This window comes from Megascapheus bottae, chromosome 2 (genome assembly GCF_031878675.1).
Source record: "Megascapheus bottae isolate mThoBot1 chromosome 2, mThoBot2.hap1, whole genome shotgun sequence".
In the NCBI taxonomy this organism is placed as follows: domain Eukaryota; kingdom Metazoa; phylum Chordata; class Mammalia; order Rodentia; family Geomyidae; genus Megascapheus; species Megascapheus bottae.
This window is the reverse complement of record NC_143510.1, coordinates 25,910,569-25,933,285: the sequence shown is the minus strand read 5'-3', so window position 1 is coordinate 25,933,285 and position 22,717 is coordinate 25,910,569.

Below are 22,717 nucleotides of genomic sequence, written 5' to 3'. Positions count from 1 at the left end.
GGAAATTGGTGTGTACTGTTCTTTAGTACATAGTGTTTTCAGTTAGTGAAAGTGATTCTTTTCTACAGCAGAACAGAAATTGTCTGCACCACAATGCACATGATATTTCTGTAGAGTTTGCATCTCACAATTTTATGCTTACCAGGTAATCTACTTTCTAAACCCACTTCCAGCTTTGGTAAAACACAATGAATGATCATTTGAATGCTCTAGGTATCAAGATTTATATATTTATTAGTTAAGCAACATATTGGAATTTAGTCTCATAAATCAGTCTCCAATGGTTTAGTTAATACTGTCAGAATTTCCTGGAACCTGGCAAATCTTCCAGTAAAATTACATCATTGGAGATACAATTATTCTAAATCTTCCCAGGTCTCCCCAAGGGAAAGATATTTTTATTACAACCATATTTTAAGCACTTTACTAAATATTTTCCTATTTCAAATCAATGATTGGTTTCAGATATTCAAAGAGGAGAAAATGGTTGATAAGAAGACAACAGCACATTATGGCTTACAGAATCACAGGTTGCCTTGGGGGGGGTGGGGTGGGCGGGAATATAGATTTTAGAGAGCCTTGACGCTATTATTGGACATACTGCTAAAGCTCTTGTTTCCTATGTTAAATTCATAAGTAAAATAAGTGTCTTGCCTATCTCTCCCTATTTTTCAGGGATAGGGTTTAAGAATGAAAAAATATGGCTATTATAAAGTATAAGGGGACAGTAAAAATCAAGACAAAGAAAAATCATTTTCTTTTAGGGCTATTTTTAAATGGAAACTCAATGCATCTTAAAATAGAGCCATCCTCATCTCTAAAATCTTCACTAGCTTCTCAAACAATATATCCAATAGTATATGTCATTACTCTTCTATATATTAGGTAAAGATTCTTGAAAATGTGCTCTATTATTCTTTCTCCTTCACATATCAAATCAATTTATTGTAAAGTCCTATCCATCATTATAAATAATTAACTTTTATCTATTCCTGTTTCTTCTACCAGCATTCCAACTGAAGACATAATCAAAATGTGACTGAGCATACAATAGTAAGCTTAAAAAAACTCTCAAAGCCTATTGGTTTTATTCATTTGGTTAAAAATAAATGCTCCAATTCATGATTCAATTCTTTTCTTATTGATTTGGGATAGGGATCTGATAATCATGAAGTCAGAACTAGACTTAGTTCAAATAGATGAACTTTTAGGATCTTAACACTGAGTCTTGCCAAGTCAGAAACCTTAATACACCAAATACAGAAACTTTCTCCTTTTTTGTTAGTAATCTCTGACCTTCAGAAACCTGGAGCTAGAGAACCCATTTCCAAGACAATTTAGTCATTCCACTTAGCAACAAGTTCAGTTCTTGCCCCATAAGATACGCGTTGCGAAGTCACATTATGGTAACTGGCTTCTCCCAAGAGAAACAATCCAAGAGCAAAGAAGATTGCAGTCAAAATACCTTTTCTGACCTGGCTTTGGAATTCACACACTATTTCTACATCATTTCAATGGTTTCTCAAGTCAGCTCCAATTGAAGTGAAGACTGTTATGTAATAGTGTAACTATTATACTATCAATGTGTGTGTGTGTCCTGTGATCAACAAAGACATCTATGGGGTATGCTACATCATACTAAACTCCCAACGTTACAAATGCATTCTTGTATATAAAAGTAACTCCTGGATTAGAATTTAAGATGACATTAATGTGAAATTTTAAACATAGGAATACAGTGCTACAGTTAGGGTAATTTAACACAAGAAAACTTCATAATGTGAAGGGGGAAAGTGGTTCATCGAAAGCAGGAGAAGGAGGTGATTATGTCAGACACCTCACATTAAGGGACCTCTTAGAGGTACTTCAGAGCATTCCAAGTGTGATGGATAAAATGTTTGGAAGTATTCCAAGCTTAGAAAAGAATTTGACAATTTGCCAAAGTGTAAGAACAATGTTTATATCTTATGTTGCATAAAGAAGAATAAGACATGCAGCTTGCAGACCACTCTTGATCGTTTTGTTATAAAGAAGTAAAGCACTAAAAAGAAGATAGTACTTACAACAAAGAGAAGAATTTTCAATGCTTCTAATGTTAAGTTAAAGTATTCTGACCAGAAATTTTTAGTTTAATAATGCTGTCATATTTTTACTGATCTATTTATTAATGAAGCATTTTTAATACGGTATAGTATTTTCACAAGGATTTATAAAAGTCACAACAATTGTAATGTTTTATCAGTTAAAGACAATTTTGTATAGTTTTAAATGGTTTCTAATCATTTTTAAGGTCCTTTATAGTTATATTAAGTAAAGACTTGCTTATGTTTAATTTTTAACATAGTAATAGATATGGGTAATATAAATAAATCACGCTATTTCCAAAAAAAGAAATGCAGTGGCAGTAACACATTATTTACATTCCAATTATTCTAATTTAATTTTTTCCACACATTCATCAGCTAAAAGGTGCATTGCTTTACAAATATTGATACCCTTTCTCATATCTTGGTCCCTATTTTCCTCCCCCCCCCCCCCGCCATCATCTTGGTTTCCCCCTTCCCTTTTCTATTTCAAATAACCAAATAAGCATATATACAATATATCAGATAACAAGGTGAAATACTGTAACAATATGAGATAAGCAAGGGAAAGCAAAAGAGATGAGAGGCATCATAGTACATTAAGGAAAACAATCACTCATTATATGGCTTTTGTTTCTATATCCTGGAGGTCCTTTCATTTACAATATGGCCTTACGTATCTAGGTTTCTTCTATTGTAAATCTCTGTTAGGAGACCACAAGATTTCTACTAATTATGACAAATGAGGGAAACCATTGAGCCTATGTTGACTCTGGTTTACTTCACTTAATATGAGTTTTTCTGTCTTCTCATTTCCTTACAAATGGGGCGATGCCATTCTTTCTGACAGCAGCATAGAATTCCATTGTGTATAAATACCACATCTTCTTGATCCACTCATCAACTAAGGGGCATCTGGGTTGGTTGTATATCTTTGCTATGGTAAATAGTGCTGCAATGAACATCATTGTGCTAGTGGATTTAGTATGTCCTTGTTTCTTGACAATTGGGTAAATTCCAAGTAGCGGAATTGCTGGGTTCCTCTTTTGAGGAACTGCCATACTACTATCCGTAGTGGTTGGAGTTTGCAATCCTACCAACAGTGTAGTAGTGATCCCTCCTGGCCACATCCCCTCCAGCATCTGTTGTTATTAGATTTCTTGATCCTGGCCATTGTAACTGGAGTGAGGTGGAATCTTAGAGTTGTTTTGATTTGCATTTCTTGTATGACTAGAGATGTCAAGCATTTCTTCATGTGTCTATAGGCCATTTTTATTTCTTCTTCACAGAAGAATCTCTTTAAGTCTTTGGCCCATCTTTTAATGGGATGGTTGTTTCTTTAGAGATTAGTTTTGGAGTGATTCGATTTTTTAAGCTGATGATATATTTTAGATGTAAGGACTTTGTCTGTTGTATGGTTAGTGAAGATCTTCTTCCAAGCTGTGGGCTTTCTATTTAACTTACTAGGTATGTTATTTGCCATACAAAAGCTCTGCAGTTTAATGCAGTCCCACTTATCCAGACTTTCTCTGATTTGTGTGGTTCTTGGTCCTTATTAAGAAAATTTCGACCTGTGCCAAGGAGACCTAGTGTATCTCCTATTCCTTCTTGTAAAGTTTACAGTGTATTTGCTTTTACCTCAAGGTCTGTGATCCATTTGGAGCTAATCCTGGTGCAGGGTGACAAAGAAGGATCCAACTTTAGTTTTCTGCATGTGCTTAACCAGTTCTGCCAGCACCATTGTTGAAGAGGCTGTCTTTCTTCCATTCTATTTTTTTGGCTCCCTTATCAAAGATAGGTGGCCATAGATCTGTGGTTTAATATCTGGGTCCTCAGTTCTATTCCATTGGTCTTCAGGACTATTCTTGTGCCAGTACCAAGCTGTTTTGGTCACAATAGCTCTGTAATAGTGTCTAAAGTCTGGTATTGAAATTCCTCCAGCGCTGTTCTTTCTGCTAGGAAGTGTTTTTGCTATATGGGGTCTTTTATTATTCCATATGAAATTTTGTATTGCTTCTTCTATTTCTTTAAAGAATGACATTGGAATATTGATGCGTTTTGCCTTGAATTTATAGACAGCCCTTGGCAAGACTGCCATTTTCACAATGTTAATTCTTCCAATCCAGGAGCATGGGAAGTTTTTCCATTTCCTCAGTTCAGCTTTAATTTCCTTTTTCAGAGTTCTAAAGTTTTCATTGAAAAGGTCCTTTACATTTTAGTTAATTCCTAGGTACTTTATCTTCTTTAAGGCTATTGCAAAAGGAGTTGCTTTCCTGATTGTTGCCTCATTCCTCTCATTGTTGGCATAGAGGAAGGTAGTAGATATTGGAGGGTTAATTTTATACCCTGCTACCTTGCCAAAGTTTTGAATCAGCTCAAGCAGCTTGGAGTGGAGTCTATAGGGTTCTTTAAATACAGAATTATGTCATCTGCAAAGAGGGAAAGTTTCACTTCCTTTTTCCCCATTTGGATCCCCTCTATGATTCCTACTTGCCTTATTGCTCAGGGTAGGAATTCTAATACTATGTTAAAGAGGAGTGGAGAGAGTGGGCATCCTTGTCTCATTCCTGATTTTGGAGAAAATGGCTTTAGTTTTTCACCATTAAGTATATTGCTAGCTGTGGGTTTGTCATACACAGCCTTTATTATACTGAGGAATCTTCCATGGATTCCTAGTTTCTCCAGAGCTTTTAGCATATGGGGGTGTTGTACCTTGTCAAATGCCTTTTCTGCATCTATTGAGACAATCATGTGATTTTTGTCCTTGCTCCTGTTGATGTGTTGAATTATATTAATTGATTTGTGTATGTTGAACCAGCTTTGCCTCCCTGTGATGAATCCTGTTTGATCAGAGTGTATAATTTTTTTGATGAGTTGCTGAAGATGGTTGGCCAGAATTTTGTTGAGAAGTTTTGCATCAATACTCATTAACCGTATGGGTCTATAGTTCTCATTCTTTGATGAATCTCTGTCTGGTTTGGGAATGAGGGTTATAGTGGCTTTGTAGAATGTGTTTGGCAAAGAGCCTTCATTTTCAATTTCCTTGAGGAGCTTGAGGAGTATTGGTGTGAGCTCTGCTTTGAAGACCTTATAGAATTCAGCTGTGAATCCATCGCGCCCTGGGCTTTTCTTGGATAGAAGGTCTCTTATTGCCATTTCTATTTCAGTGCTTGAGAAAGGTCTGTTTAGTTGGATTAGGTCTTCTTGGTTCCATGTGGGTATGTTAATATTGGCTAGGAATTCATCTATTTCTTCTAGATTCTCAAATTTGTTGTCATAAAGGTTTGAAAAGTATTCCCTCATGATGCTCTGGATCTTGGTAATTTCTATTGTGTTATTACCATTCTCGTCTGTGATTTTGGTTATTTGGGTATGCTCCCTTCTCTTTTTGGTAAGATTTGCTAAGGGTCTGTCAATTTTGTTAATTTTTTCAAAGAACCAACTCCTTATTTTGTTGATTCTTTATATAGTTTTTTTTAGACTCCAATTCATTTGATTCTGCTTTGGTTTTAATAATTGGCTTATTTTTACTGGGATTAGGGTTGGTTTGTTGCTCTTTTACCAAGAGTTTTAGGTGCGACATTAAATTTTTGGTTTGTGATTTTTCCAATTTGTTAATGTAGGCACTCAGAGCTATAAATTTGCCTTTGCTTTGTCCCAAAGGAGCTGGTATTTTGTGTGCTCCTTTTTGTTAAATTTCATAAATTGTTGAATTTCTGTTCTGATTTCCTCGATGACCCACTGGTGACTCAAAAATGTACTGTTCATTCTTCATGAGTTACAGTGTTTTCATTGGTGGAGATTGGTGTTCAGTTCCAATTTGATGCCTTTGTGGTCTGAGAGAATGCAGGGAATAATTTCAGTGTTTCTGAATTTCCACAGGTTTGTTTTATGCCCTAAAATGTGGTCGATTTTGGAAAATGTTCCATGTGCTGCTGAAAAAACGGTATATTATGATGTTGCTGGGTGACATAATCTGCAGATGTCTGTTAGATCCTGTTAGTCTATACCATTGTTCAATACTGAGTTTTCTCTGTTGAGTTTTTGCCTGGTTGATCTGTCTATAGGTGAGAGTGTTATGTTAAAATCACCAACAATCACTGTGTTTTTATCTATGTGTGGTTTTAGTGAAAGTAAAGTTTGCTTGATGAAGTTTCGGTGTTCCGGGATTACCTGTGTAGTTACTTAGGATGGTTATGTCCTTTTGGAGTAGAGATCCCTTTATTAGTATGTAATAACCCTCTTTGTCTGTTCTCACTAATTTTAGTTTGAACTGTATTTTATATGAAGATGGCAACTCCAGCCTGTTTATGGGGCCATTAGCTTGATAAAGTTTATTCCAGCCTCTCACATTCAAAAAATGTTTGTTTTAGCGTCCTACTATATGGCCTTTTATATCAAGGTTTTGCTCTATTGCAAATCTCAGCTAGGAGAGCCCAAGGTTTCTACTGATTATGACAAATGAGGGAAATCATTGAGCCTATGTTCCTTTGAGTCTGGCTTACTTCACTTAATATGATCTTTTCTAAGTCTTTCCATTTCCTAATAAATGGGGCAATGTCATTCTTCCTGACAGCAGCATAGAATTCCATTGTGTACAAATACCACATCTTGTTGATCTAGGATATAGAAACATAAGCCATATAATGAATGATTGTTGTTCTTAAGGTACTATGTTATCTCTCATCTCTTTTGCTATCCCTTGATTATCTCATATTGTTACAGTATCTCACTTTGTTACCTGATATATCGGATATTTGTATTTGGTTATTTGAAATTGGATAGGGAACAGGGGAAAACAAGGTGAGGGGTGGGAGTGGGGGGGAGGGAAATGGGGACCAAGACATATGAAAGGGTATCAATGCATGGGAATTAATGTACCTTCTATCTGGCAAATATCATGTAACCCTTCTATTAATTACAATAAAAAATATATGGACCTCTAGGATATTGAAACAAAAGCCATATAACGAATGATTGCTGTCCTTAAGGTGCTATGTTATCTCTCATCTCTTTTGCTGTTCCTTTCTTATCTCATATTGTCACACTATCTCACTTTGTTATCTGATATATTGGATACATTTGTATTTGGTTTCTTGAAATTGGTTAGGGAAGGGGGGAAAACCAAGAGGGGGGATGGGGGAGGGTAATGGGGACCAAGACATGTGGAAGGGTATCAATGTATGTGAATTAATGCACCTTCTATCTGGCAAATATCATGTAACCCTTTTATTAAATACAATAAAAATATTTTAAAAAATGTTTGTTTTTAGGGGCAAGATGCGTCTCTTGAAGAACGATGGATTTTGCTTTTTGATCCAACTAGACAGTCTATGCCATTTAAATGGAGAGTTAAGTCCATTGATAATGAGAGTTAGGAATGAAAAATATTTACTAGTTCCTGCCATTTTTATATCTTTCATTAGAGCCTGTGGCTTGACAGCTCTTGCGGTACTTACCTGGTATGATTTTTAGGTGCTGTTTCTTTATCAGTATCACGTTTGTGTTGGTTTTCAATGTGTAGAACATCTTTGAGAATTTTCTGTAATTCTGGTTTGGTTGCTACATAATGTTCCAACGTTTCCTTGGAATGGAAGGTTTTTATTGGTCCCTCACTTATGAATGAGATCTTAGCTGAGTACAGTATTCTTGGTTGGTAGTTAATTGTCTTAAGGGCATAACATACATCCTTCCAAGCTCTTCTTGCTTGCATGGTCTCTGCTGAGAAATCTGTGGTTTTTCTGATTGATTTTCTTTTGTAGGTGATTGTTCTCTTCTGCCTGGATGCTTTTAGGATCCTTCCTTTGGTCTTTATTGATCCTGCATGGATTATAATGTGGCGGTGGGATGTTCTTTTCTGGTCAGGTCTGTTTAGGGTTCTAAAAGCTTCTTATATCTGGATGGGCCTGTCCTTCTGGATATTTGGAGAGTTCTCTGAGATAATTCCCTGAAGTATATTTCCAATACCCTTGACCTCTTTCTCCAGGCCCTCCTCAATACCAATTAGTCTTAAATTTGGCTTCCTAATTATATCTTGGACCTCCTGAAGCATTCTCTCTTATTTCCTAGATTTGGTTTGATTCATTTTCTGTTTTCTCTATAACAACTGGATTATCTTCAACCCCGGAGATTCTCTCTTCTGCATTGTCTAATTTCTAGCAATACTTTCTACTTTATTCTTCATGCTCCTCCCTTCCAATTGCTCATTTTTGATGCCTTGCATCTCTTGTTTTAGATCATGTATGGACTTCTTTAACTCCTTGATTTCCATTTGAGTGGTTAGGTAAGCAGCTTTACTGTCATTGGACATTTGTTGGAGTTCTGCCAGCTTTTTGTTTGTGGATTCTATGAATTCTACCATTTTTCTTTCTCTAGCTTCCTCATGTTCATGTAAATGCTTTATAATAGACTCCTTTATGTCTCCTCATGTCACATATCACCTTCTTTATGGTTTCATCTCATTTAGTTATGCCTTCTTCACGTATCTCTTTCTGTATATTTTCAAGCTTTTCATTAATCATGTTAACCAATTGCATTTGTATAGCATTTAGAGGACTCTCCTCTAGTTTTGCCATTGAGTATTTCATTGCCTGTTTATATTGGGTGGGAGATGCTATTCCTTGATTTGCCATTTTTCTTGAGTTTCTTGTTCTGCCCATTTGAAAACAGGAGCAAGATTAATACTGCACAAAATTACAGTTTTTAAGATATAATCAACCTAGAGCTCTTTAGCTGGCCAGACAATAGATATTCACAATTTCAGATTGGTATTATCACTCTCTCTCTTTTTGTACACATACAGACAAATCTAATACCAACTCACATCACAGGTCACTGTTTTATGACCACCCCCTCCAATCCAATCTCTATTGTATTTAAGTCCCTTTGGACCTACAGTATAAATGAACACCAAGATATACAGTATTGCTCAACAGCCATCAACTGTAGATCCATGCATTCTAAAAGTTGAAGGATGAGCAGAGGACCAGAGATAGAAAAATAGTATGAAAGATAAGAGGGGAGGTAAGAAAAGAGTAATGTAGGAGTGTAAGATTAATATAGTAATAAAGAAAAGGATAACCTACCTAAGATGATAGAAGGGTAAAATAGTTGAGTACAAAATTTAGAAAAAATAAGATAAAAGTTATGAGAGTAAGAAGAGTAATAAGAAGAATATATAAAGAATATATACAGAAAAGATAAAAGTTATCTATAGGAGGGATCAACGATAATTCTTTTAAGTGAAAATAAACAAAAAAATAAAAACAAGAAAAAAGGTTGGGGGAGATCCCACACAATTGTGAGTTCTTAGACAAGAAATACTAGGGTTAAGAACCACCTAAAAGCAGGTGACTGTATCAACAAAAACATCATTTGTATTCAATCTGAACCCAGTGCTGTCACTATGTTTCTAAGAATGACTACAATGGCAGAAGGAAAGCAGAAAAGAAAAAATGGAAAGAATCATAACATTAAAAAAAAGGTGGAGATCAAAAGGCAAAAGAAAGATAAGAACACATAAAAATGCAAAGGAAGAAAGGTAGAAATGGGGAAAAAAGGGGGGATATTCTTCAGTTTGGTTTTTTGAGTGTGGGGGGGGGAAGGGGTATGAAATTTGTGTCACCACTAAATTTGGGATCCAAACACTTCAAAAAGTCTTTTCTTCCTTCGATTTGGCTTTGCTATTTTTCTGATCAGTATGCTTGATTGGGCAGAAAAATAAAAAAGCTGGTGGAGCTGCAAGTGGCTTTGTTTATCAGGAATGTGGCCCTGCCCAAGAGAAGGAACTTCCTAGCACCAGGGGCAGACGTCTGGCTAAGCTGCCTCTGGGAAAACCTTTGCCCTTTTCAATGATGGTGCTGCCAAGCACCATTTCTCAGGCTCCAGTTGGTTTGGCCAGGTCTTTGCCAGCAGTCAAGATGGCGCTGCTGTCAGCTGGTGTGGGAGGAGATTCTTTCCCAATGCCTATACACAAGTGCAAGCAGAAGTGGAAATGTCTCCATGAAGGTACTCACGAATTGCTGGATTTTCTGGTTCCATGAACCTGGCAGGTCCACACCCGGCTGGGTGATGGCTCTGGGTTCGCACAGGCTCTGTGTGGCTCTGCCTGGAGCCTGCAGGTCTGTGCCGCCCTATCTGCCCAGGTTCAGGAGGGAGGCTTTGTCTCCAAGGCTGCTCTGAGCGGCTCGGGCACTCCACGCTGTCTTCTTGCTCTGGTTTTCTGCTTTTCTCCTCTCTGACTGAGATCTCTGTGGTGCTAAAGCTTACTTAGGATCAATCTTTGGGTATGAACTTTCCCCTACGATCCTAGAACTGGTATCTTGGCCAGAGCTCAGAAAGACTCACTGACACACTGCCATCTTCTGCCGATCAGATCTTAATTTTTTTTGTAGCTCATGGGGATTGAGCTCTTGTCCTGGGCTCTTTCCCTGAGCTCTTCAGCTCAAGGCTACCTCCCTACGCCTGGAGCCACAGCCCCACTTCCTGTTTTTTAGTGGTTAATTGGAGATGAATCTCAGGTACTTTGGTGTCTGGGATGGCTTTGAACCATGATCCTCATTTCTCAGCCTCCTGAGTAGCTAGGATTATAGATGTGAGCCACCACACCCGGCTCCTAATTTAAATCTTTACAATAATTTTTTTTCCTGATTCCACACCACACATATTTGTTTATTTATTCATATGCCCTCACATTTTTGTTTATTTTTATGAAAGACAAACTATGCAGATTGACTATCATGGATTCTGGGTTTGACTTAAATACATTGCAGATTCCCCTTCATCTGTGATAACGTCACCCTTCCTAAGCAAGCTCTGGTTCAAGGGCCATTAATACCCACTTCAAGTAGAAATTTCTTAAAATTGGAAGAGTAAAGGCCTCACCTCCAACTCATATAGTGAGTGATACAGGGTGATTTGTGGAGAGAGATCATATAGAGCCTCCCTCACAGGCTGTGGACGCTATTATGCTACCTAAAATATCTATTGGAATTCTCTACATCCTTGCCTATGTCCTGACTTCTCTTGTTGGCCAATTCTCCACACCTGCTTCTCCTAGGACAACACAGTTACTCACCACCAGTTACATGGGTGGCAAGTGGAAATGCGACCCAAAGTGGCAGAATGTGTGCAAAAACCTTCACTTGTATTTACTCTTTTCCTGATGTAACTCAGTGACATGGTGACAACCCTGCACTTTGTTTTTGAACTTGGGAAATTTATGCCTGGTAAAATGTAGGTCAAAAAAAATTCGAGCATGTATTTCCTAATGTTCATTTCTATCCATCAGGATCCCCTACAGTATTCTGTGTGACAACAGGGCGTCAAACATAGAAAACATTCCATGCTTGTGCTTGAAGGTAGGGGAAGCAATCAGGAGACTCCTTGCAGTACGCAGTATATATGCCCACCCCTCAACCCTTCAACCAATGGTACAGGAGCACAAGGAGAAAAGGGGCCCTACATATACCTGGCCCAGGGAAGGGTTTAGACAACTGCTCCAGACCCTCCTTGTGCAGGGAGTCCATTTCCGCATTCCTTTCACTGTTTCTTTAGCTTTCAAATAAATCTCTATCTGCTTTAAACATTTTCCTGTCTTTCAATTGGTAAAGAAAATAAACCATAACCCTAGATGGTATCAGAATCGTTCTAAAAGTTGTTTTGTTGTTGGTTTTTTTTTTACATAACTTGCTCATTTGCTGTCATTTGAATGTAGAGATGGAAAATACACAACAGGATTGCTTCAGTGAAATGTGTGTTTTACATCGGTGTCACTAGCCTACCAAACAAAATATGGAACCCGTTCTCACCATCCACAAACTAACTTCCTTCCATTCCTGTTCCTTCTTTTTGTCTGTTGAAAGACATTAGATGGGCAGAATAATTCAATCCGTGCTCTGTCTCTGCCTCCCTTCCCTTAATGTTAGACTTCTGAGATTTGTCCTGATATCCTAGGAATGAGTAGTTTTCACAGGAGTCTCATCAAATTTAAATGTAGTAAGTTTAAAAGTAGACATTTCCTAAATACTACTTAATGTGAATTAAGCACGTGAGGGTATTTGAGCCAGGTAGATTTGGCTCATGACTGTAATCCTAGCCAAGGTGGGAGGTCAAGAATGGAATGATTCTGATTGAGGTTAACCTTGCTGGAAATTTTTACAAAACCCTTTCTCAATTATAGCTGGGTGTAATGGCACTAACATATTATCCCAAGCTACATGGGGACTGAGACTGCAAAACTGTGGTACCAAGTCTGCTGTGTAGAACTGAAATCTGTGAGATGGTTTCCATGGAGGAAAATGGAATATGGTAGCCAACATCTATGATTCTAGTGACTACAGGAAGACTACAATCGATAGATCTCAGCTCAGGTACAGCAGGGAGGGAAACAAGATTCCACTCTAAAAATAACCAGTTGAAAAACAGGACAGAAAGTATCATTCTGTGGTATCATATTAGCCTAGTATCTCTAGGCTCTCCAGAACATGGAAGAAGGAAAGAATGAAGAGAAGAGAGAGAGAGAGAGAGAGAGAGAGAGAGAGAGAGAGAGAGAGAGAGAGAGAGAGAGCTAAAAATTCTCTTTCTCAAATACAGTAAGTAAGATATCAACTTCATTGAAATGACCTGAGTCTAAAATTGCTATCTTCACTCTTCTTTCAAATTTTGTATTGACATCTGCAGTAAATAAATAGACTCAACTGTCCCCCACTCAAAACCAGTGTTCCTTTGGCCTGGGGAGGGGGTGCCCAGTACTGGCAGTTATGAGATATGACAGGAATGTTTCTACAAAACAATAAGAACCAGGAAATGATCTCATGTTCCTCTATTGTCTCCTCATGTTTAATAGATTGGCAACAAAGATGCTTGGCATAGACAGGCAGCCACAGTGCAAATAAAGTTTATTTTCTGAGTTTTAGCAACACTTGGGGCATTGATATGAGATTGTGAGATGGGATTGCAAAGCAGTGATCTAAGCCAGAAACAAAAATAATTGTGTTGGATAATGTGAAGCCAATAATTGAGACAAGTGTTTGGCAAATTCAAGCCAACAACAAACAAGAATGACAATAACATTTACCCCTAATGGCACTCTCATGTAAGATCACTATAATTATGTGTTACTACCACAGAAATGCTTGAGTAATTTTTTTCTGGACCTTAACTCCATCTCTTTATGAGAAAGCCTGCTTTCTGATGCATTTCTGTAGTGAGCAGCCAATTCAAATTTAATGTTATGGGAATGGGGGGGGATATAAAGGTGAAAATACAGCATCTTTATCATGTACATAGGTACATATATATGTATTAAATTTCTGGAAGAGACTAAAGAGAATTGGAAAATACATAATCATTAACATTAAGGCTAAGAAAACAATAATCATGCTTTGGTTTTATTTATTGTTTGGGATGAGATTTTTTTGTTATACCTCATTGTTAGTATTATAGAACAATAATTTGGAAGTGGCATTACAAAGGTCAAATGTATTAGATTAGACAAATATCATGGTACTGAATTATAAGACTTATTTCATGACCATATGCTATGGGAGTCTAATAGCCTGTTGGATCTATGCCTCAAGATAGTGTCACAAACACAACTCTTTCCTCAGTGATAACTTTTCTTCAGGTAGAATCTCTCCAAGTAGCAAGATCGAAATAACATCTCTAGCTTGCTGGCAACCTTTTTAACTTAGTAACTACCATGGAACACTGGAATGTATTTCCTGATAGTTTCAGAAAGTATCTGAAGATTTGTGAGGCCTCATTATATCATGTATTTTCCCAGAAGGAGGAGAAGTCCATTGACAAAACATTCCCTGTAAAATTCAACTTTGCAAGTTCATTTCAAGGGAAACTAGAAATTAGAGGCTATGTGGATAATGAAGAATAATTAACAAAACCCATAATAAACCAACAAAGACTTTCCATGTCCAAAGCTCCTGTACATAAATGATCATTTGTGGCTTCTACCATGAACTAATCTGTGGCCTAGCAAGAAGTCATAACTTAAAAGAAAATACAAGATAAACTACATTCCCATGCAACACTGGAGAATACAAATTAAAATAAAAATGAGAATATATCAATGATTAATCAATGTTGGCAAAGTGTGTTTACTAAATGTCCCAAAAATTTACACTTGTAGAGATTTATTCAAAAGAAATGAAATAATATGTTGTTAAAGAGAGTGGAACTAGAATGGCTCAAGCAGCTTGATTGATGAAAGAACAGATGAGTAGTAAAATAAACTATGGAATTTCTTTTTTATAAATATTTTTATTGTAATTAATAAAAGGTTACATGATATTTGCCAGATAGAAGGTGCATTAATTCACATACATTGATACCCTTTCACATGTCTTGGTCTCCATTACCCTCCCCCCACCCCCATCTTGGTTTTCCCCCCTTCCCTATCCAATTTCAAATAACCAAATACAAACATATCCAATATTTCAGATAACAAAGTGAGATACTGTAACAATATGAGATAACCAAGAGACAGCAAAAGAGATGAGAGATGACATAGTACATTAAGGACAACAATCATTCATTATATGGCTTTTGTTTCAATATCCTTGAGGTCCTAATCAAAACAACGCTAAGATTACACCTCACTCCAGTTAGAATGGCCAGGATCAGGAAAACTAATAACAACAGATGCTGGAGGGGATGTGGCCAGGAGGGATCACTACTACACTGTTGGTGGGAGTGCAAACTTGTTCAAACACTATGGAAAGCAGTATGGCAGTGCCTCAAAAGGCTAAACATAGAGCTCCCCTATGACCCAGCAATTCCAGTACTTGGTATTTACCCAACCATCCAGAAACTAGGGCATACTAAATCCACTACCACAACAATGTTCATTGCAGCATTATTCACCATAGCAAAAATATGGAACCAACCTAGATGTCCCTCAGTTGATGAGTGGATCAACAATCTGTAGTATTTGTACACAATGGAATTCTATGCTGCTGTCAGAAAAAAATGACATCGACTCATTTGTTAGGAAATGGAAAGACTTAGAAAAGATCATATTAAGTGAAGTAAGCCAGACTCAAAGGAACTTAGGCTCAATGGTTTCCCTCATTTGTCATAATCAGTAGAAACCTTGGGCTCTCATAGCAGAGATTTGTAATAGAGCAAAACCTTGATACATAAGGCCATATAGTATGAAGCTAAACTATGGAATTTCTATGATTGGAACTATCGATAGAAAAGAATTATCAAACATGGATGTCCAAAAAATCATTTTCCATCATAAGGAAACACAGCATAAACACAACATACTATGTTATATTTAAGTGCCATGAGAATGGAAAAGAATATATAGGGACAGAAATCTGCTCAACATGGGATATTGACTTCAAAGAGACTGAAGAAAGCATTTGGGGTGATATTAATGTTATATGTCTTGAAGACTCATCACACGATGAACATATATGTAAGAATTCATTAAGGGTATGCTAAAATGAGAGCAGTTTATTTTGTACAAATTATACCTTAATAAGATATGAGAGGCTGTCAGAGAAGTTCATTAAAGATATGAGGGTGAGTAATGAAGGAGATAGAATAAGACATTGTCATAAACATTGATGATAGGATAAAAGACATAGGTATTTTATATAGAGGTGATATTATGGGAGAAGAACACTGGACCCAATCACATCCAAAATCATCATCATCTAGATGTCACCTTTGCCACCTGCTAACAAGCAAGCGAGCTACCTGAATTGAGTGCAAAGTCTACCAGCCTGATCACCACTTATTGGAGAATAGTAAATGAAATGGTAGAAGTTGAAAGGTAAAATGAAATAGAAAGGAACTAAAGCATAAAAAAATCCTACATACATGATTTGTCAAAATAAAAACTATAATAGAAAAAGATGCTTTTATGTTTTTACATGTAAAAATGAACATCCTCAGAAAATGTTTCTCTATAAAACTCTTGACATTTGCTGAGTGCTTTACAAAGTCTTTTCCTTCCCCAAAAGACTATTAAAACACGTTGAATAATGTGCAAGATTAACTTTTCTCAGAAATTTTAACATTTCCTAAGAATCCAAATATTAGCATATGTTACCCTGCTAAAATACCTTAAATATGTTTCTACTTAGAGCTCCCATCCATCACCACATATAACTTTTACCTGTCCGGGTCCCACATGATCCTCTTTGCTGGTATTGGGTTAGAAATTCTTTAATTTCTGTAAGCTTATATTCCATTCCCACTTATGTACATAGAAAAGTTGCTCCGCTTTTTCTCTCTTCCCTTCATGATCCATTTTTCCTTCACTCCTTGACATTATAAGAAAATACCAGTACCTTTTATTCATCTTATACTGCCATGAATATCCAGTTAATCATGCTTTCACACAAAACTTGAAAGAATTGTTTGTACCTTTTTTCCTTCTTGAACTTCCAGAGTTCTTTATTGACCATATCCCATATAGTCAGTAACTTGTAACTGATGAGAGAGCCTTCCACATTGCTTACACCAATGTTAGGGTCTAAGGTCCAATTATTTGACATGTAATTTTGATCTACAAATATTTGGAAAGTGATAATTTTCTCTTCCATGAAATACTTTCTTTATTTGGCTTCCAGGATGCTGATAGATCCAGACTCTCTCCTCCAATTTGGCTACCCCTTTACCCTTCCCAAGTTTCTTTAGCTCAGATCTGTCTCCTGGTTTTTGAAAATCTATGTCCACCTATCCACTTGATGTCAACACTTTTGGGTCTAACCAATATCTCAATGTACAGAATTATGCTTTTTGTCTCCCCCCATTCCACCCTTCTTAGAAACAAATCTAAAGGTGCGTTTCTCTTAGCATTGCTCACCTCTGTTGACTCCAAGTTACAGGCTCAAGAAACCACCCCTGATTATTTTCAGGCTGTGCCCTCTCTGAAATTTCTTACCACACTTCTACGGTTCATTGTCTTCTGTACTAACTTGAATCTTACATGCTGACTGATTGCTCTGATAGAATAGGCATATGGAGAGAATAGATGAGGCTATTCAGTGCTGTATCCTCCACAATCAAAACAGAGTGTTGATTATTTTCCAATAAATATTTGATAAATTAATTTACATGTTAGTGCTCAAAAGGATACCTAGTTGTCAGGTCCCAGTGTCTCATGCTTATAATTGTAGTTATTCAAGGATCTGAGATCTGAAGGTGGCAGTTCAAAGTTCATGAACCACCAAAGAGCCAAAAGTAGAGCTGTGGCTCAAGTAGTAGAACACTAGCAAAAAAGCTCAGGGACAGTGTCCAGGCCTTGAGATCAAGCCCCAGGACCAGCACACACACACACACACACACACACACACACACACACACACACACACACACACACCTACACTATATATGTATATATGTACATATGTATATAGTTAATATTGTACAGGTATCTTGTCTTAGTTCAATAGAATAAAGAAGGAAATGTTCAAGTCATATGGAAATCCCAAGAAAAATCTGACGGGTAATTTCTGCTCCTTGGAGATTGTGTCTCTTTCTACATAGCCAAATCCTCCAATCTCTTATAGTGACACCATGCTCCCTACCCTAGATTTTTACCACATTTTTCTCTTTTTTTAAAATAATTTTTATTGTGATTAATAGAAGGGTTACATTGTATTCACCAGATAGAAGGTGCATAACTTCACAGACATTGATACCCTTTCTCATGACATGGTCCCCATTTCCATCCCAACCTCCCTCTGCTTATCTTGATTTCCCCCCTTCCCTATCCAAATTTCAAATAACCAATTAAGCACATATAAAATATATCAGATAACAAGGTGAGAGATTGTAACAGTATGAGATAACCAAAGGATGGCAAAAGAGATAAGCGATAACATAGTACATTAAGGACAACAATCACTCATTATATGGCTTCTGCTTCCTTATCCTGGAGGTCCTTACATTTAGTGTCATACTATTTGGCCTAATGTCTCTAGATTTTGTTCTATTGTAAATCTCTGCTAGGAGAGCCCGAGGTTTCTACTGATTATGACAAATGAGGGAAACCATTGGGCCTATGTTCCTTTGAGTCTAGCTTACTTCACTTAATATGATTTTTTCTAAGTCTTTCCATTTCCTAACAAATGGGGCAATGTCATTCTTTCTGACAGCAGCATAGACTTCCGTTGTGTACAAATACCACATCTTGTTGATCCACTCATCAACTGAGGGACATCTGGGTTGGTTCCATATCTTTGTTATGTAAATAGAGCTGCAATGAACATCGTTGTGCTAGTGGATTTAGTATGTCCTTGTTTCTGGACATAGGTGCATTACTTCCTACATTGATACCCCTTATGTTTTTTTCCCCATTTCCCTCCCCCAACCCCCTCCCCATCATGTTGTTTTTCCCCCTTCCATTTCCTATTTCAAATAAACAAATAAAAGTATATACAATATACCAGGTAACAAAGTCAAATACAGTAATAATATGAGACTGACCAAAGGGCGACAAAAGAGAAGAGAAATAACATAGTAAATTTAGAACAACAATCACGCAAGATAAAGCTCTTGTTTCCATATCCTGGAGGTCCTTTAATTTAGTCTCATTCTATATAACCTTATATATCTAGGTTTTGAGCTGTTGTAATCCTCTTCTAGGAGAGTCCTATTTGTGTACTAATTATTGCAAATGAGGGAAACCATTGAGCCTATGTTCCTTTGAATCTGGCTTACTTCACTTAATATGATTTTTTTTCCAGGTCTTTCCAATTCCTTACAAATGGGGCGATGCCATTCTTTCTGATGGCAGCACAGAATTCCGTTGTGAATCTTGATCCAATCATCTACTGAAGGGATCTGGGTTGGTTCCATATCTTCGCTATGATAAATAGTGTTGCAATGAACATCATTGTGCTAGTGGCTTTATTATGTCCTTGTTTCTAGTTGTTGGGTAAATGCCAAGGAGTTTTACCCCATTTTTCTAAAATTGCTGTACTATGACTTATGTACTTACCTGCTTATCGTTGCCTTAACAGATCATTTCATCAAAGAAAGATGTGGAAATTTGAACCTCCTAGCAACTGTCTATTAGAAACATCCCTTCCCTGGTTAATTACAAACTACTCTAGGTTTCATGGCTCATCACATCTCCCCTGCCAAAGTGTAAACTAGAGGATCAAGTTTGGAATAATGGTAGAGGGAAATCAACATTTGGGGTCAGATAAAGTGGGGCACATAACTCAGTCTTGGATGGAGTTATTTTGTATAATTCACACAGTCATAATATAATTAAACCAGATTTTGTATGGGAAGCTCTAGGCAGAGTGCTGGAAACAAGACACAATAAATTGAAGTTGTACTAATTTTCTAATTCTATTTTTACCAAGCAAACCTTTGAAGGAAGGGTTTACCTCATTTATTCTTATCCTCCACATGTTTAGCCTCATGTTGGGTTAAGGATAGCTTCCAACCAATATTGACTACATGAATAAAGAAAGGGCTATAAAGTAGTTTGTGTATTAGAGACTCAGGGAAGTAAACTACACACTATATCTGATCAAAATGAGTCTGTTGTGTGTGTTTAATTTTACTGAAAGCCTCACTGACAAACTAAGATTATTTTCTATTCTCCAATTAAAGATGGTGGAATAACTCCTCTGTTGATGGAATAGATGTGGCTTCTATGACTTTTCTCCTATTTACTAGACTTTGAAATTGGTGCTCTCAAATAGATGACACTGGATTCAGATTTGTGTTTGTTAGTGGCTATAAAAAATAGCTTCTAAGCATTTCTTATTTACTTTCATTTGGATTTTTCTAGTGTTTAAGGCTAGTGCTGGTTACATATTAGGCTTAGAATACTCCTTACAGAAAAGATACAAGGTGATGTGATGTGCATGCTTGTTTGTGCACACGAGTGTGTGTGTGTGTGTGTGTGTGTGTGTGTGTGTGTGTGTGTCTGTTTGCCAGTGCTGGGGTTTAAACTCAAGGCCTTGACACTATTGTTAAGTTTTTCTGTTCAGGGCTAATTCACTACCACTTATGCCACAACTCTACTTCTGACTTGTGGGAAGTTCATTGAAGGTAAGTATCTCAGACTTTTCTGCCTAGGCTGGCTTGGAACTGCAATCCTCAGATTTCAGCCTCCTTGATAATGAGGTTTAGGGCATCAACCATCAGCACCTGAAAAATGCAACCTTTTTCACTGTACAGCCTAATTATCCATCAAGAGCTCTGTACAGAGGCCAAACAGTGGAAATCTAGGCAATTTGGGTTCCACACAAAACCTGTTCTTGGAGTCTGATCATATTGGAAGCCACTAAAATTCTTCATTGCAGCCTTAAATGGGGAGGCACAAACAAGTAGTTCCTAGAATAATGGAGAAGAGCCCCATGTAGCTGTGTGTGTGTGTGTGTGTGTGTGTGTGTGTGTGTGTGTGTGTGTGTTTGCGTGCATGTGTGCATGCGTGTATGTGTACTCATGTGCATGTTGGGGGGGAGGGAGGGAGAAAGCAAGAGAGAACAAAGGACTAAAAAGCAAAGGTTTTTGTTCTTCTCCAGATTCCAGCCAGATCTACCCAAGTAAGTGACCTGACATCAGTTCAATGAGTTTTCCCAGCCCTTTGCCAATTTCTGCAGAATATCTCTGTGTCCATGCTGTCTTACCTTCTTACTAGAAAGCATACTTTATGTATTTGTTACATGAAATTTAAGTAATTTGGGATCTTATTTATGTAATTGTTAGATTAAATTTGACTAATTTGAGTTCTTAATAGTACTACATTAAGAATACTTGAGTTTTGATTTCTGTGCAGTTATGGTCTGATAATGTTGGAGTTTAAAACTATAAACTGATTTTTGAAGGTCTAAAACAAAACAGGAGGAAACCGCAGCCTCTTTTGCTGTTTTTGTTACTAAGGGCTGTGGCATGTTGTGAACGAGGGGAGTGGAATCAGAGAAAGTGGGAAAGTGTGTGATATTCTGCAGGTATTAATGTTTGCTTAGTGAATATTTGCTTCTTAAAAGGGAACTCTGAGAAAATAGGCAGTATGATGCCCAGGCATTTGTTCTCATAGACTCTTTGTAAGAAAAGAGCATTTTTCCCTGAAATTCCCAGATAACCAAATTATCCCTCTATTAAATTTTAGATGTAAATCTTGTCCTTTTGGGAAGAGTGATTTTCAGAAATTTATTTAATGCACTCTTGTCCATTGAGGAAGACAAAATGTATCTAGTGATGGGTCTTTCGGCTGTTTTTCCAAAAGTACCTCCAACTAAATGTTATTATTTAGCTCTCATAGCTTGTCTCTGATAGATTTTCTCAAGGGCATTCACACATATATCAGAAACATCGAAAGGCTTCTTTTCCACATCTTCCTCTGCATGGGTCTATTCTCTGTGTAGTTGGAGAAAATCATTTAAAAGGAAAAGGATCACCAATGCTAAAGGCTCCAAGGTGCTGCGATTCCATTAGTCACTTCATTTCCAGTTGGAGTATGTTAAACTAATTTATGCAAAACTACTTTTGTCTTAATCCCTAAAGAATTTTCCTAATTAATCTAAGGAAGGAGCTGCTTTCAGTGAGTGACACAGTTCAATGTTTTAGGAAAAGTTGAGGTCACCTTGATTTTCATAACTGATAGGAAAGACACCTAAGGCAAAAGTAATTGGGCTCAAAATGAGATTTCTTCATCTTACTTTCAACTACGAGTTGCTAATGTATGGCTGCTAAAATTATCTTTACATCAATGATCTACTTTTGTCATCTTTGGAACCTAGATACTTTTCCATTTTTGCCTGTACATAAAATATAATATTGCTATTATACAACATGGCGATTCCTCAAAAGACTAAACATAAAGCTCCCCTATGACCCAGCAATTCCACTCTTTGGCACTTACCCAAATATCCAGAAACAAGGACATAATAAAGCTACTAGCAAAACGATGTTCATTGCAGCATTATTTACCACAGGTAAGATATGGAACCAACCCAGATACCCCTCAGTAGATGATTGGATCAAGAAGATGTGGTACTGATACATAATGGAATTCTATGCTGTCATCAGAAAGAATGACATCACCCCATTTGTAAGAAAATAGAAAGACTTGGGAAAAATCATATTAAGTGAAGTAAGCCAGACCCAAAGGAACATAGGCTCAGTGGTTTCCCTCATTTGTAATAATTAGTACACATGTAAGACTCTCCTAGCAGAGGAATACAACAGCTCAAAACCTAGATATATTAGGTCATATAGGATGAGACTAAATGAAAGGATCTCCAGGATATGGAAACAAGAGGTTTATCTTGTGATTGTTGTTCTTAATGTACTATGTTATTTCTCTACTCTTTTTTGCCCTGATGGTTAATCTTATATTGTTATAGTCTCTGACTTTGTTACCTGGCATATTGTGTATATGTTTATTTGTTTATTTGAAATAGGAAAGACAAGGGGAGAAAGAAGATGATTGGGAGGGGATGGTGGGAGGGAAATGGGGACAAAAACATGAGAAGGGGTATCAATGTATGAGAAGTAATACACCTACTACATGGTGATTGTAATTGTAACCCCTCTATACATTATCTGACAATAAAATAAAAATAAAAAATAAACATAGACCAAGGTTATATATGATATATATATATATATCATATATAATATTGTTATTA